Source organism: Panthera onca, chromosome D4 (assembly GCF_046562875.1).
Source record: "Panthera onca isolate mPanOnc1 chromosome D4, mPanOnc1 haplotype 2, whole genome shotgun sequence".
In the NCBI taxonomy this organism is placed as follows: domain Eukaryota; kingdom Metazoa; phylum Chordata; class Mammalia; order Carnivora; family Felidae; genus Panthera; species Panthera onca.
The window spans coordinates 58,996,612-59,012,009 of NC_138351.1; the positions used below are offsets into that span (position 1 = coordinate 58,996,612).

The following is a 15,398-nucleotide window of genomic DNA, read 5'->3' on the forward strand; positions in this document are numbered from 1 at the left end:
GTCATCCTTTGAAACTCTTTGCCTGAGCTTAGGACTCTCTGAGCCTTGAGATCAGAAATCCCCTTTTCCTGGGAAAGGTGATATAGAGATGAGGGCTTTTTAAAGGACTCACAATCACCTCCATGGTTTTGAATGTTTAAAAATGCAGCTTGGCCTTGAGGGTGGACCCAGGCCTGGCTGTGGAGGGAGGTTCTGATGGATTCTGAGGCGGCAGGCCTCCTGAACCATTGAAGCGTGCAGGCTGAATTTTAAAAATAATTGTCCTTTTTAATGATGTAAAACATGTCATCTAGATTAAAAAATAAACACACTTTATTACTTTCCCAGTCCTTTCTTCCTCCCTCCCAGGGCCAGATGGGGATTGCTTGAATATTTCTGGCGTATTTCACATATTTAATAACGCCCTTGGAGGTTCTTCCAGATCTGATGAAATGTGGGATTGAACTCTGCCCATAGACACTGTTCACAGAAAAGAACGCTGGTGGTAGGGGTGTGTGTGTGTGTGTGTGTGTGTGTGTGTGTGTGTGTGTGTGTTGGGGGTGGGGACCCATCCTATTTTGGAAGCAGCTGGGTCTACAAGTCAACAATTTTGAGCAACAAAGCAAATTGTTTCCCTCCCCGCCCCCCCCCCCCCCTTGTGCCTTTTGAGGGCGTGGGGTGGGGAGACAGGAAAAAAGAAATCACTGCAGCTAAGCAGACTAAGCTTCTGGAGAGAGTCAGGCCTTCCCTGACAGCTTTCTGCTAGCTCTCTTGAGCTGCAGTGAATCCAAGAAAATAATTAAAGCTTTAATTTATTTATACATCTTCTCTATAGATATTATAGATCCAACAATTGCCGCCTCCTAATTTATGCGCGCGGAGCCCCCCCCCCCTTCCCCCCCCCGGAGCCCGCGGCGGCCGAGCGCGCGCGGGGCCGCCCGCAGCAGCAGCGGCTGCGGCGGCGGCGGCGGCAGCGGCGGCGGGCCGAGGCCCCTTCCGAGCGGCCCGGCGCCGTCAGCCCCGCGGCGGCGGCCGAACAATGGCCTGCGGTGGCGAGCCCGACCGGGCCGCCTCGGAGCGGGCGCACCTGGGTGATGGGCACCTCCCGAGACTCCCCGGGCCTGCGGGCCTGACAGGCGCGAGGCGGCTCCTTAATAGACTGCGGGAGTGTTCTCCGGGAGAAGTCTGCGGCGGTCCCCGAGGAGAGATCATCAGGCAGAGTGGTCCCCGGAGCAGGATTTATTAGCAGACAGGATGGGGAAGTTGATTAGCCTCCGCGGCTGAACGGACATCCTGTCAGACAGGCCTCTTAATCCAATCACTTACCTGTCGAGGGGGAGCCTCCCTCCTGCCGCCAGCCGCCCGCGGGGCCCCTGCTAACCTGCCCGCCGCAGAGCGGGAGCTGCGGGCCTCGGGCGTGGGCCCACCGAGGCGACAAACGCGCGAGGCTCGCCGTCTCGCCCTTGCCGGACCTGCTCTCTCAGTCACTGGGTCTTGCTGTCGAGGCAACCTCAAGGTGCGCGCCCTGGCGGTGACCCTCTCCTGCACGGAAACCTTACCTTCGGTGGCTCCCTATTCCCCACTCAGGAAAATACCTGCTCCTGGGTCTTGCCTCACCTGACCCTGAACCCCCTTTCCAGCGTCATCCCCCACGACTCCCTCTCCCTGGGGCCTCTGCTCTGTGCAAACCCAGCTACCCTCCTCCTTTTTCTGAATCCTGTTGCTTCCCTTGCTCCAGTCATGGGATTTGGCTAGAATGCCCTCCTTCTTCCCCGCCTTCCCCCCCACCTCCCCAAATCCAACTTGTCCTTGGAGATCTGACTCACAAGCCTCATCTTCCCTAATTACAGCTCTCCTTCCTCCGTGCCCAGGTAATCTCTCTCTCCTGTAAAACTTTGTGCCAGGGTAAGCACTCTAGCCCCCCAGTCCTGCCTCCACCAACTTCCTAGCTCTGTGACCTTGGCCAAGTGACCTCACCTGTGCTTCTCTCTTCTGTAAAACAGCATGATAGCAATAAGTTCCCCATAGGTTTGTCGTGAGGACAGAGGTTTGTGAGAGGACGTGTGTAGAAAGCTGCGTGTAATGCGTGGTGCATAGCAGAGCTCAGTGCTCAGCATGTGTCTTAGTCTGCGTCGGGTAGTGCTGGACCTATTACCTCCTTCACTGCTCCAAGTTCCATTATGATGGGGGCCAGACCTTCACCATCTCTCGCCCTCCCCTGTCTCTACCTGCCCCCAAGACCAAGGACAGTGCTTTACGGATAACACGGCTAAATGTTTGTTGAGTGAAGGAAGGAACCACTGCCACACTGCAGACAAAACATTGTGAACCATTTCAATGAGTGACCCCAGGAGGCCCCATCCTGGTTGATCTGACCACAGCAGAAGCAGAAGGCTGAGGGACAGGGCCCCCATCTGCTTTTGTGTGGTGGGCATTGAGATGTGTGTGAGTTCTTGTCAAGAGTTTAGGAATTCAGACCCTATTGATCCACTGCATCTTCAAAGCCATCAATCATCATTAAGAAACAGGACCTGAGCCCCTGGATGGGGTGGCTGGTACTGGGTAATTTAGAGGATTTTACACACAACACACACACACACACACACACACACACACACACACACTTGGCTAAAGAAAGTCAGCTAAGACAAGCACTGAACAGTTAGCAGACAGGCAGGGGAAAACCTGGGGAACTTGTAGAGACCAAGGGTAACCGACCAGGAAATACAACAAATTCTACTTCCTAGTGGAATGACAGATTTTTGTGGTTGGTTGTAACTGTCTAATGAGCATTTCACTGTGGTAAATGTGGATGCTGAGGTCTCACCCTAGTCCTGCCACCTCCTACTGATGGCTGCCTTTCACAATTCGTCAGTTTTGCCTGGGTCAGTGTCAAGGTCACTTGTCTGTGGTTTGGGCCATCTTCCTTATTTCCTTAAAAAAAAAAAAAAAAAAAAAAACAACAGAATAAAACAGAATAGCATTTTCCTGGCCTGATGACTGCATCAGGCAATGTTCCCATGCCTTGATGTTTTTCAGATTTCTAAACATGCCCCGTGATCTTGATGTGACAGAACACACCCCTGGAATTCAGAGCACCTTGGGCCTGGTCAGGCCCTGCTACTGACTAGTCGTGTGATCTTGGTGGGGAGGCAATCAATCTCACTGAATTTCAGTTTTTTTGTATCCATCAAATAGTGTAATATTTGGCTTACCTTTATAGGAGGAGAAATTGAAGTTTACAGTGAAGTAATTGATAGGAACGTGATTTGAAGAACACAGTACTATACAAAATTAAAGCAGAATTGCTGTCATAAAATCATTCCTAAAATATCGATTGCCCTCAATGCTAGGTGATGGGAAAGTAGAGGTGGTCAAGCCTCAGCCTGTCCTCAGTGGGTTCACCAGTAATGTGCTAGGAAAGGGCAATGAAACACCCCCTTCCCGGTCCCTGGGGCTGGCAAGGCTTCACAGAGGGAAGGGATTAGAATAGTTGAGGAAAAGGATCACAGGCAGAAGGACAGGAAGTTGTGGGTGGGAAAGTGGGAAGATGAAGTGGGAAAAGCAGATGGAAGCCAGATATGCAGGGCCTCGTAGCCTATGAACGAAGCTCACATCAGGGAAATGACAGAGTCAGGCGCGTTCTGGAGTTCTGGGAAGATGGCAGCCTGTGTGGAGCATGGGCTGTGTGGAGCCTGAGATGGAACATGGGCTGGAGAGGAGACAGGAGACATGAGGCAGGGAGGGAGCTAGTGCAATGTCCAGGGGAGAGATGGTGAGGCCTGAGAACCTAGGAAGTCTGGGGTCTACCTGCTGACCCTATGGCCTGGGCAGAGGGTAAGAGGGAGCAGAGACAGGGGTGAGGGTGGGTGAGGTGATTAGGGAATCCTATGGAGTAGAGCTGAGGAAACTCTCCTGCATTATAAACTGAGGCTGGGAAGAGGGAAGGGGAACACTCATCCCAGCCCCTCCCACCCTGAGTCTCCCTCTGCCCAGCCTGTGGGCACTTTCTTGTGACTCTAGAACCCTTCTGGATAGGCAGGAGTGGGTAGGATGTGACGCCAGTGAGACCAATGTTGCTCAGGAAAAAAATCCTGTTGTTGAGGGAAACACTTCAAGTTTCCAAGATGATTATGGCTTTAAATCAGAGCCATGTGCACAATGTAGATTGGGTGTTGTGAGGCACAGGTCCCAGTTTCTCTGCCTCTTAGGGGTTAACTTCTCCATATAAGGCAAGGGGCTGTGGCCCAGCTCTGAGGAGAATAAACCATGATTTTCCTGAGTCACTGAACCATCATTTGAGACCAGGGGCCTGGCTCCTGAATATTCTGAGGTCCGGAAGTTGTCCAGTGTGAACTTGGGACTGTGGGGGCTCCTTGGTTCCCTGTGCAGAGCCCCCTGCTGCTCCTCTGTGCCCCTCCCCGTTCCTCCCAGGGGCTCTGGGCAAGAGCAGCAGGCAGACCCCTGTGCCTGCTTACAGCCTGAGTGAGGGTGGAAGACGAGCCAGTGTTCTGAACAGGAGGAGTGGGGAGAATGATCACCACTCTGGTCTCTCCAGAGTGTGATGTTGGCTGGCTGTGCTCAGGAGCCCTGGCTGTGGGAAGAGGAGGGAAACCACTGGTTGGGGTTTCAGGGGAAGGGTCAATATTTTAGTAACTTCCGTATCCTCAGCACAGACTAGGTACTCAGCAAATGTGTTGTTGGATCAAAGACTCGCTGAGGAGGGGTAGTGTAGGTAGCAGAGCAGGAGAAGGGCACTCCAGACTGAAGAAGCCGCATGAGGCCTGGAGGTAGTCATGGTGGGAGATAGGGCTGAAGTGCGAGGGTCAGAGAGCTCAGGGGTGGAGGCACATAGGAACCACCCTGTTCAAATTCTCTCCTCATTTTGAACCCATTCTAGGGCAGCCTTCCAGGAGATATTCTGGCTGCCCTTGAATGCCTCTGGAGGCAGGGGGCTCATTCTTCCCTTGACATTTCTTTGTATCTTAGAGCATCTCTGACTATGAAAAAAATGAATTCTTTTTAAAACTAAGTGGGCACTGATTCTTTTAGGGGCCCTACTGTTCCTTAAACTGCCTGCTTCTTTGGTGCCACATTGCCAAGGGCCTTGAGTGCCAGGCTGGTGGTGGTGGGGGGATGTTGATCTTTATTTTGCATACAGAAGGAGTCCTGGAGGCCTCTGAGCAGGAGGACTGTGAACAGGCTGAGCTTTACACAGGAAGACAACCTTCCTGGCCAGGCTGGGGCTGGAGCCCTAGAAATAAGGCAACCCGATGTCTGTCTCTCTGTACCTATTCATACCCATGGCATTAATTAACAGACTTGAGGGCAGATAACCAGTGATAACCATTTCTCTTGCACAGGTGCAAGGCCAGTGGCCATGGATGGGTATGGATTGAGAGGAAGCACATGTAAAAGTTAGTATGTTAGGTTTGTCCCAAATCTGGGCATCACGGAAGTCAGTGCCCCCCCAAACCCCACTGGGCCCCTGACATCTGTCCTTCTGCAGAATCAGAGATGGCAGGCAGGTGTAGGAATCTGGGATCTTGCAGTGAAGGGCATCTCCAGTTCTCCTCTGGACCTGACAGAGACAGGGGGCTGGAGGGCTGTAGCAGATGGCCATGGTGAGGATTGGCACTTGGTGGGAGAGGCGGTCAGCCCTCCACCCTGAGATCAGGGCTTCCCCCACCCCAGGATCCCTTCTGACCTTTGTGTTCTCCAAAAAAAAGTCAAGGTGATGACAAGACACATCTATCGCATCTCAGCCATCATTGCAGTTGAAAGATGGGCCCGGAGCAGGTGGACTGCTTCAATTATGATGGATGAGGACGGTGACAGCTCTCGGGAGAGCCACGGGAACCTGGCAAGTGTTCACTCAGCTATGACTCCTCTGGTAGCAATTTGACAAGATCAGAGCACTTTACAGAAGTGGCAAGTTTGGGGACCTCGGGGTTTGCTTGGCCCGGGGACTCTGTCTGCGGAAGCCCTCAGCCAGCAACGCAGGGCAGGCTGCCCTCCAAGGAGGACCAACCCTAGGGAGGCAGGAGCAGCTGGTGGGAGGGGCTCTGCCTCATGAGGCCTCAGGGCTCCGGGCCTGGGCCTGGAATTTGCCTGCTTCAATCCCTTCCAGCTGCTGACTGGAGGACTCCAGCATAGTTACAGCCACAACCTCCCAGACCAACTGGGCATCTTTGAGCCAGGCCGTCTGCTGGGTCCTGGGGGACAACGGTGGACAGTGAGATTCACATCCTGCTTCATGGCACTTTCTGTGTAGACTTTAAGTGAGGGGAGGGTCTGGGACGAGACAGCCCCATCTGTTACTAACTGTGAAGCTCCTTTTTGAGCTTCAGTTGAATCACCTCTTTTTGGGTATGGTGGCTGGGGCTTCAGTGAGATAACTTTCAAAAAACGTCCAGCTTGTCACAGGTGTTCAGCCAGTGCTGGTTTTCCTCCCTCACCGAAGCCATTGTCCTCTGGTGCATTTCTTTATTCATTCAGCAAACTGGCCAGAGCACTTCTGTGTGCCGGGCATTGGGCCTGGGCCCAGGGAATTCGCTGTGGTCCTATAGATGAAGGGCTCATGTCTTGATCTGCTCAGGGAATGAGGATGCGGTTGGATCGGGCAGTCCCTTGGCCTCACCACCCTTGGTGGTTGCTGGGTGGAGGTGCCCACCTTGCAGACTGATGGCCAGCACAGCCCTGGCTGCAGTGCTCCTGGACACCTATGCCTTCCAGGTACCAATAGGCTCCTCTGCATCCGTTCTGCTTGGAAGTCAGTATCTGAGAGTTCCTCACACCAGAGGGTCATCTCCCTAGAGTTGGGGGGACCCCTGGTGTGGGCATTTCACCTTAGAGGTGGTTCTGTTCCTCCAATTCTTATTAAGTAACTTCTGTCTGCCCTGGAGGTAGGGGTAGGGACTGGGGAGGACTAGATAAGACTCGGGTCCTGCCCTCCAGGGGCTCTCAGGCTGCAGAATGGGAGTGCAGCATCAGGCACTGAAGACCATGCATGAGCTGGTAAGGTGGTCCAGTAAGGCATGGGCGAACTCTGAGGGGGGTGTTGTCCGTTCTGGCAGGGAGTCAGGGAAGGCTCAGAGAAGGGGCATTTTCTCTGGACTCAGAGGGATACCCCTAGAAGGAGCTGAGGAAGCTCTGCACTCAGGCAGGTAAAGCCTCCTGGGCAATTCTGCTCCCCTAAGCCTCAGTGTCTCCATCTGCACAGTGACAGGACTGCCTCCAGGGGTTTGAAGGCCCTCCTGGCATAGACATTGGTGGGTTCATCCCATCACTTTCTCCTCAGAGTATATTCCCAAGGGAGCTGGCCTATATCCTCCTCAATAATTTGGGAGTGACTTTACTTGGGACTTCCCTCTGCACCCCAGACATACCCACCCCGCACCCTGGATATATGCCATAGTCCTTTTCGCTTGCTTTGGAAGATTCTTGGTGTAGTTATGCCCCCAGAGATATTGAATTACTACTTTTATGTGTTTTAACAAATGCTTGTCATTTTGGCTGGATAAGAGGAGATTTAATGATGATGACAAGAATTTTTAAATCGCTCACTAGCTGTGGGTCTTTGGGAAAGTCACAGCCCCTCTGGGCCTTAATTTGCTCCTCAGTAAAACAGGGGTGTCAGTCCTGCCCAGCCCCATCCTGGGATTGGGTAAAGTGCCATCTCCAGGAAACAGAAGAGGAGACCTGGGGAGGGAAGGGTGGTGGGGACAGATGGAACGAGGGGCCAGCATGCCAAAGGGGCTCTGGCCTGCTCTTTTAGCTTCTTGTTGGCTGCAGGTGGCTGTGACAATCTGAGACTCCTTGCAAGTGGTGGGAGGGGTGGCTTGCAATGTTTGCCTCCCTGGCCCCTGTGACCAGATAAGGACAGGGCTGGTTTCTCTCTCAGGCCACTCAGAGTACTGCTCATCGGAGACCAGATCTTCATCAAGCTTGGAGGAGCCCACGGAATCAAGCCCACAAGCTTACTTGGGCTCTTACCTCCTTCTCCTCTTGTTGCCTGATCTTTACCCTAACAGAGCAGAGCTTTGTTCCTTCCGGGCCAATTGAACAGACCCAATTCATATGCCACAGACTAGGTCTGCAGGCTGAGAGGATCTGGTCACACTCCCCCTGTGCCCACTCCCTCCCCACCATGTCTCCGTCTACTAGCCAAAACTCTTCAAGTCCTTCTGAGACCGAGTCTCTTTCAACTTGCCAGGTTCACATTTCATGTTTCAAAGAACACAGGCTTAGGGATTCAGCTGACCTGGGTCTGATACCTGCCTCTGCCCCTTGCTAGCTGGGTGACATCGGGCAATCATTTGATCTTTCTGGGTCTGTTTCCTCACCTGAAAAGTGAATAGGGCCTATTTCAGTGGGTGGTTGTGAGGAATAACAAGAGAGCATATGTGGTGTTTGAAGAACCTTTATGGTGTTTATACTCAGTCAAGTATCCCCCTTCCCCAAGAAGTGCTCCCTGCAGGTCCCAGGGCTGCACCTCTGTGACTGAGCATATGACCAAGTGGAGCTAATCACAGTCCATCCTTGGGATTTCATACTCTAGCTGGGGAAACCAGGCCTCTTTCCTCTCTGTTGTAAAGATATAAGATGTAATCTTTAAGATGCCTGCAGACATGGCTCTGGCCTTGGGGACAGGGACTCATCAGAAAAAAACAAGCTGAAGAGAAGCAGAGAAGTGGGGAGAGAGAGAGAGCCCTGTTTGCACCTGAATCCCTGGCCCAAATAATCTGTCCGTCCAGCATCAACCCTTCTGTCCTGCAGTTGCACCACTTGAGTGAATGCCTATAACAATTCCTTTTTGGATTAAGCTGCTTGGAGCTGGTTTTCTGTCATTAGCAACCAAAGGATCCCAATTCATATAAATATACATAACACAGAAGCTGGTTATACAACAGCTCAGTAAGTGGAAGCTCTCAGAATTAACTGAAGTCAGGCCCTGTGTGGCTTGACATTGGTGCTGAATTTCCATCCTCGTTGACCTCTGGCCACCTTGTCAAGAGGACTTGTGTATCCTCCCTGCCGCCCAGCCCAGACTCTAGAGCTGCCTCCGCAAAGCACGAAGCTGGCAGCAGCGCAGGCCCATGTAAAACAGCACCGTGGACAGTGGCAGCCCAGAATGCAGGCGCCTGCCACAGGACACAGACACAATCAAGCAGCCGACATCCTTCCCCATGTCGCCGCCTGATAATGAACAAGTAATTTATGTCCAAGAGTCAGTGGAGCCTGTCGCAGGCCAGGGCTGAAATGTTACTACGAGGGATTCCTATGAAGGTCATTGCCCTGCTCTTGTTGCTGTTAAGGGTTGTCTGTAAATGGCGTCCCCTTGGAGGTGTCCCCTTGTTCTCCTGGCTTCTTTGGGGGGAGAAGGGTGCACCTATGAGGAGTTGGGCTGGGAAAAGCATTGGGCTTCTTTTGAGCCACGCCCTTGCAGTGGCCCTGGGAGCCTTGCAAAGTTTGACTTTAAGTGGTCCGCGGATGAGAAAGGGAGATCCAGGGCAGAATGGTGTGTGAATGGCTGTGTGGGACCTGGGAATGGGATCTGTGAATGGGGAGGGCAGGAATTGGGCATCTCTCTTTGAGGACAAAAAATGGCTCCTAAGACCTACCGTGTGAATTAATTTGAATCAAATGTTAGATATGATGGGAATAGTGTTCTGGGGACAAGGTAACAGAGTATCTCTTTAAGAGCATGAAAAAAGGAGGGGTGCCTGGGTAGCTCAGTCAGTTAAGTGTCCAGCTTCGGCTTAGTTTGATCCCCACATCTGCTTGGGATCCTATTTCTCTCCTTCTCTCTCTCTCTGCCCCTGCCCTGCTTGTACTGTCTCTCTTTCTCAAAATAAATAATAAAATAAACTTAAAAAAAAAAAAAGCATGAAGAAAGGAAAAGGGATAAAGGAGAAAAGATAAAGCTGGGCTAGTGAGTAGGTGAATCACTCAACCCCTTCTTATGGGCCTTAGCTACCCTGCCTGTTCCTGGACTAGAGAGTCTTCCCCATCTGCAATGGAGGCAGAGCATATTTTAACAGTCCCATTTCATGGATGACAAAACTGAGGCTCAGAAGTTAAGTCATGTAGCTTTTATGTTGCAGAGTTAGGCCTTTAGCCTTTGAATAAGCCAGTGCTCCATTCATTGCCCAGCCCTGTCTGCTATTCACAGAAATTGTGGGACAAGCAGTCACATAGGGTCCTCCCCAGCAGAGGCTCAGAGGCCCCCTGTCTTTCCATCATTTCAGAGCAAAGGCCCCTCTGGAAGCTGAATGGCTGACTTCTGTTATAAGAGGGGAAGGCACCCCTTGAGAAAGGCCCTTGTCTCCTCAAGGTTTGGCTGCTTGTGTGTGCAATGCCTCAGCTCAGCTGGGCCAGCTTCCATGGAGGGTCTGCAAGTGAGATCAGTCTCTGGTTCTGCACCATGGGGTCCCCTGTCAGAGGCCTCCTTTCAGCTCCATCCCCCCTTTCCACATTGGATGCTGCGGTTTCTGGCCTGAGACATGATCAGTGCACCCTGAGCTGAGTGCTGTTTTCTTTTCCTCCCAGGTGAGGACAATGTTTAAATTTACTTGAAGGTCCTATGAAGGGGATGAAAAACAAATAACAGAGTGGGAACTTACCTACTAGAAAGAGAACATGCTAACTCAAGCCCAATGAGCCCTACTTGCTGCTCACCTCACCGCCATGTGGCCTGCGCTTCTAGAAAATCTCCCTAAACCCGGCTTTTCCTGGATGTCTTCTTGGCAGAACTCTGGGAGGCAGGTAAGACCTGGATTATCAAGACTGCTTCACAGATAAGGAGATGGGGCTCAGAGAGAGAGAGAGTGGAGGGGACCGGAAGCTGGGCTGTGGGCCCTCACACAGGGCCTTTTCTTTTGCATCTCTGCTCACCCCAGCCCCAACAGCAGGTGCAGAAAGGGCTGCCCAGATGCACAGGGCTCTGAGGCACCCAGTCAGATGCTCCCTGAGCAGGGCTGGGGGAGGCAAAATGTCTCTATAATGAGCACTTTCGTCTGCAAGGGCATCTCCATCACAAACTATTGGTTTTTATTTTTAATGGAGAGATTTGTAAAAGGGGTGCATATTTATTTTGAAATATTGGGAAAGTAAAGATGGAAGGGGTCTGATCTCACCCTTACCTCTCCTGTCTGGCTGACAGTCCTTTCCTTGCCTATATCTCACCACCGTGCCCTTCTCTATTGCTTGCTAACCACTTGTACCTCCCGAGTCAGATAGACTGAGGCCAGTGTTCAGCCCCTCCACATTCTAGCTGTGTGACCTGGGGAAAGTTACCTAACTTCTCTGAGTCTCCATACCTTCAGCTATAAAAGGGGGATAACAATTAAGGTGACTGTTGAGGTCATCCAGACTGGGACACTACGTCAGGACAACAGGCATAAAGCAAGATTGTTCCAGCAAACCAGGATATGCAGATGCTTAGTGCTAAGAGGAGTTACCTATTCAGGGGTTGTTAAAAGGATGAAATGATAAAATGCACAGATTAATGAGCATAAAGCTGAGAGTTCAAGTTCTCAATATAAGACAGCTTTCCTGTTATTATTTTGCATTCTTTCCATGCCAGGACATGTGGTGACCTTTTTTTGTTGGTTATTATTATTGGCATTTCATTTTTATTTATTATTGGTATTTTTAATAATTTATTGTCATGTTAGCTAAAATATAGTGTATACAGTGTAGTCTTGGCTTCAGGAATAGATTCCCACGATTCATCACTTACATACAACACCCAGTGCTCATCCCAACAAGTGCCTTCCTCAATGCCCATCTCCTATCTTCCCCTCTCTCTGCTCCCATCAACCTTCAGTTTGTCCTCTGTATTTAAGAGTCTCTTATGGTTTGCCTCCCTCTCTTTTTGTAACTTATTTTTCCTTCCCTTTCCCTATGGCCTTCTGTTAAGTTTCTCAAATCCCACATATGAGTGAAAACATATTATATCTGTCTTTTTCTGACTGGCTTATTTCACTTAGCATAATATTCTCCAGTTCCATTCATGTTGTTGCAAATGGCAAGATTTCATTCTTTTTCATTGCCAAGTAGTATTCCATTGTGTGTGTGTGTATATATATATATATATATATATATGTGTGTGTGTGTGTGTGTGTGTGTGTGTGTGTGTGTGTGTGTGTGTGTATATATGTATATACACACCACATCTTCTTTATCCATCCATCAGTTGATGGACATTTGGGCTCTTTTCATAATTTGGCTGTTGTTGATAGCTCTGCTATAAACATTGGGGTGCATGTGCCCCTGTGAATCAGCACTCCTGTATCCTTCCTAGTAGTGCTGTTGCTGGGTCATAGGGTAATCCTATTTTTAATTTTTTGAGGAGCCTCCACGCCATTTTTTCAGAGTGGCTGCACCAATTTACCTTCCCAGCAATAGTGCAAGACAGTTCCCCTTTCTCCACATCCTCTCCAACACCTGTCGTTTCCTGAGTTGTTCATTTTAGCCACTCTGACTGGTGTGGCATGGTATCTCAGTGTGATTTGTGTTGAGCATCTTTTCATGTGTCTGTTAGCCATCTGGATGTCTTCTTTGGAAAATTGTCTATTCATGTCTTCTGCCCATTTCTTCACTGGATTATTTGCTTTTGGGGGGTTGAGTTTGGTAAGTTCTTTATAGATTTTTGATACTAACCCTTTATCTGGTATGTCATTTGCAAATATCTTCTACCATTCTGTTGGTTGCCTTTGAATTTGGTTGATTGTTTCCTTTGCTGTACAGAAGCTTTTTATCGTGATGAGGTCCCAATAGTTCATTTTTGCTTTTATCTCCCTTGCCTTTGGAGACATGTCAAGTAAGAGTTGCTGCGGCCGATGGTGACCTTCTTTTGAGGGAGAATAAAATGTCTGAGCTGAGACTCCTCACCTTCTGCGCATGTGTAATTCCACACAGTGTTCAGTGTTGGCATTTGATTCTCTTTTAAGGCTGGGTGTTGGGAATGATCCTGATGGCTCTGAAGTGCCCCTGCCTGGAGGCCTTGGGCTATGATGGGATGAAGTCATATATGGTCACTGGCCAAGATCCTGGAGGGCATACATCTGAATTGGGGATGAAGGCCATGTTTGTAGGAGTATTCCTCTGTCTTCTGCTAAAACTTGTCATTGCTTATGACAGGATGTAGGTTGTGAGGTGGGCGGGTGGTGGGAAAGACCGTGCTGCTCAGTTAAGCCTAGAAAATGCTTCTGGAAAGGTCACTCCTGGGAGTTGGTCTTGGGGGCTGGGATTGGATAGCCCTGATGCCATACCCTGGAGAATTCCAGGGAAGCTGCTGAGGGGTCCCGGTAATTCAGAGAAGCCACAGAAGAACAATTAGGAATCCTTCATCCCTGGGTGTTGTTAACCATAGTTACCATCTAAGGCTGGGCCTTCCAGTCCGATGCAGGTATATACGTGTGCTCTAAGGGAAGGCATTTCATAGCTCAAGGTGGATACACCCAGATGTAACTTTTTTTTTCTTGTAAGTGCCCCAGTTTCCTCGCTTGTGCTTCTGTTCTGCCTGATGCAAAAAAAAAAAAAAAAAAAAAAAAAAAAAAAAAATCAATCTAGTGATTTCTTATGGAAGTCATTAATATTCAGGGACTTCTCAGTGACTTCAGGTTTTAGAGCTTTGTCATGCTCAGGATTGTTCCCTCATCAGGATTTTCTGTCTGACCCACCCTGTGGGTTGAGACTAAGTGGTGAGAAGGCACTGTTACTCATCCTCTATCTCCTTGGTCCCTTCTGGCCCGTGTAGACAGGTCCCTTTGGGCTGAAAACCCACTGAGTATGGCTGCAGCCAACTCTGAGGGTCATTCTGGCCACAAAACTCTGATTGGCTCACAACCTTCTCTTCCAGCCAACTTCAGTGCCCACTTTGGGAGCCGTGAGAATTTTCTGAATGTCTTGCTCTGTAGTCTGGGGCTTCAGGAAACCGTGGGGTTGGGGGCAGCACTGGCTCTCTCATGTCTAGGTCTACCACATCACCCACCCTGTTCTCTAGCCACTGCTTTCTCTCCAGCGGTGGGTGCAGGCACACAGGCTCTCTGCTCTGGGGTCTCCACACTTGTCTGGGGGCCTCTAACATTTTCTCCCCTCCTGTGAGATTTCATTTGAAGAGGGTGGATGTCAGGGGTCTGAGTGCCTTTTCTCTAATCTGGGTGGGCAGGTGGATCCTGCCTTGTCTATCCTACACTTGGGCCGTAGCTCCTGAACTTAAAACCTAAGAACTTGGGACTTTTGTTCTTTGGTCCTATTCAGACAACTACCCTCTGGGGTAATGATGAGAGTGGAGTGGGGCATGAACGCTCTCATGTGGGGTGGGGGCCATGGAACTAAAGGAGTACGAGGGAGACAGTAAGAACAAACTGATTAATGTCTCAAATTCATGTCTTGTCACAGGGATGTTAAAAATAGAGTAGTATTGCATATACTCTTTTATTAACTTCTTTTATACATCATGAATATTTACCAGGGTCATTATATGTTCTTTTGTAATATCATTTTAGTGACTGCACTGCATTTCATTGTGTACAAGTCTCCGAATCAAGCCATTTCCCTTTTGTTGGACGTTCAGGTTGTTTTTCACCTTTTTTAGTCTCAGAAAAAAATGCTGGGACAAGTTTCCTTGGACATAATCTTTGTGCACATCTCTGTTTCCTCAGAATACATAAGGATGTTTATTTTAACATAGCCATGGGAGGATATTCCCACCTCATCTCAACACAAGCTCTTGTGCACATCTCCACAGACACACATGCACACACACACGCACGCACATGCACAGGCACACACTGCCGCACACAGTCTTGAGGTTGTGTCTGGCACAGCGCTCGGCACAGAGCGGCTGCTCCAGTGAAAGTGTTCATGGTTCTAAGGGAGCGGGAGACACGGGGCTATGGAAGGGGGGGTAGGGGGAAGGGATTGTACATATTCTGAAGAAGATGCCCGGAACTTGGCTTTGAAGGAGCAGCGGGGTAGAAAATAAACAGAGACAGAGAAATGAGTAGTTCAGGCAGAGGAAATGGTGCAGGAAAAGGCCCAGAGGTAGAAAAGTGTGTGTTTAGGGAAAAGCAAGGAGTCTTGTTGTGGAAGGGCATGGGGGGTGCAGATGTCCAAAAAAGACGGCTTTGAATGTGGCAGAGGAGAACCCCCAGTTCTTGCCCGATTATGAAAACTCTCCAGCCGGGAGCGATGCAGGTGCGCCGGGAGTATGGGTGAGTATAGTTGTCAAATAAAACACAGGATACTGTTAAACTTGAATATCAGATATAAAAATGAGTCTTTTTTTTTTTTTGTACAAATATGCTCCAAATAAGCATGGGGCACGCTTATCCTAAAAAATGACTCATTATTTATCTGTAATTTGGACTTAACCGGGCATCCTGTATTTTTATTCACTAAATCTGGCA

General features: G+C 49.8%; 1 long non-coding RNA gene across 3 annotated transcripts in view; it reads left to right on the top strand.

Annotated features, from left to right (window-relative positions):
* The first annotated feature begins 925 nt into the window (after positions 1-925).
* LOC132663206 (uncharacterized) overlaps positions 926-15,398 on the top strand; it is an 82,575-nt gene continuing 68,102 nt past the window's right edge. For all 3 annotated transcript variants that reach the window (XR_009602976.3, XR_009602977.3, XR_014135964.1), the window contains exons 1-2: positions 926-1,495; positions 10,531-10,746. This is a non-coding gene — a long non-coding RNA (uncharacterized LOC132663206). The remainder of the gene's footprint in view (positions 1,496-10,530; positions 10,747-15,398) is intronic.